A 1,264-nucleotide genomic window follows, 5' to 3' on the forward strand; every position below is an offset into this window, starting at 1 on the left:
AATATTGTTATAAAAATTCCTGCATATATCTCCTTAAGCACCTGTGTGAGTTTTTCTTAAGAAAGTGAGAAGAAGAGAGAATGGATTATAAAATTGAACCTCTGAGCCTTACCATAGAAGGCCAAGTGGATTTCCAAAGTGGTTGGATTGACTCACATTCCCCCCAGCAATAATGAGGTGTTCTCAGGGCTTTGTACTTCCATTGACCCTTGCTATTACCGGATTTTTATATTTTTGTCAAGCTAGTAGATTTAAAATAGTCTCTCACTCCCAGAAAACAGCGTATTTTTATTAACTTATTGGATATTCATATATCTTTATTTATGTTGTACCTCTTTTTAAAAAATAAAAGTTTCCTTTATCATTTATAAACCTTTGAATCTTATGCATAAAAATCCTTTCTTACCCTCATATTTTAAGTTTTTAATAACTATTTAAGTCTTTAACGTCATTGGAATTAACTTCTTTGTATGGTGCAAGGAAAGAATTCAACTTCATGGTTTTAAAACCAAGGCCAGGTGCAGTGGCTCACTCCTGTAATCCTAGCACTCTGGGAGGCCAAGGCAGGTGGATTGCCTGAGCTCATGAGTTTGAGACCAGCCTGAGCCAGAATCCGAGTGAGACCTCAACCCCCACCAAAAAAAAATTGCCAGGCATTGTGGAAGGCTCCCATAGTCCCAGCTACTTGAAAGGCTGAGGCAAGAAAATTGCTTAAGCCCAGAAGTTTGAGGTTGTTGTGGGCTATAACGCCAAGGCACTCTACCGAGGGTGACTGTCTCAAGAAAAAAAAAAAAAAAACCCTATATAACCAATTACCCAAGGTCACTTGTTGAACTATTCAGAATTTTCCCACTGATCTGTGAGGCAACCTTCATTATGAATAAACTGTTCTTATAGTCAGAGGTTCATATCTAGTTCTACCTATTTCTTTTTCTGACCCTTAAAACTTATTGTCTTAATTACTATGGTTTTATAATTAAGTCTCATCCCCCAGAAGGACAAACTCTCCAACTATGTTCTTTATTTGGAGAAACTTGGTTTTTCTTGGTCCTTTGCCCCAAATGTTAGAATCATCCTGGTAAAAAATCATCCTCTATAAAATCTTCACTGGGATTTTATTGGAATAGCATTGACTCTACAAATCAGTTTGTAAAGAAGTAATCTCTTTATACTACTGAGGCTTTCTATCCATGAACCATGTTTCATTTTCAAACTCATCTTTCAAACTCAAGCAACTCAGGAGCAGGCCCAGAGGAGAAACTCA

The sequence above is a fragment of the Otolemur garnettii genome, unplaced genomic scaffold (genome assembly GCF_000181295.1).
Source record: "Otolemur garnettii isolate 467f Iridium unplaced genomic scaffold, OtoGar3 scaffold00060, whole genome shotgun sequence".
Lineage (NCBI taxonomy): Eukaryota > Metazoa > Chordata > Mammalia > Primates > Galagidae > Otolemur > Otolemur garnettii.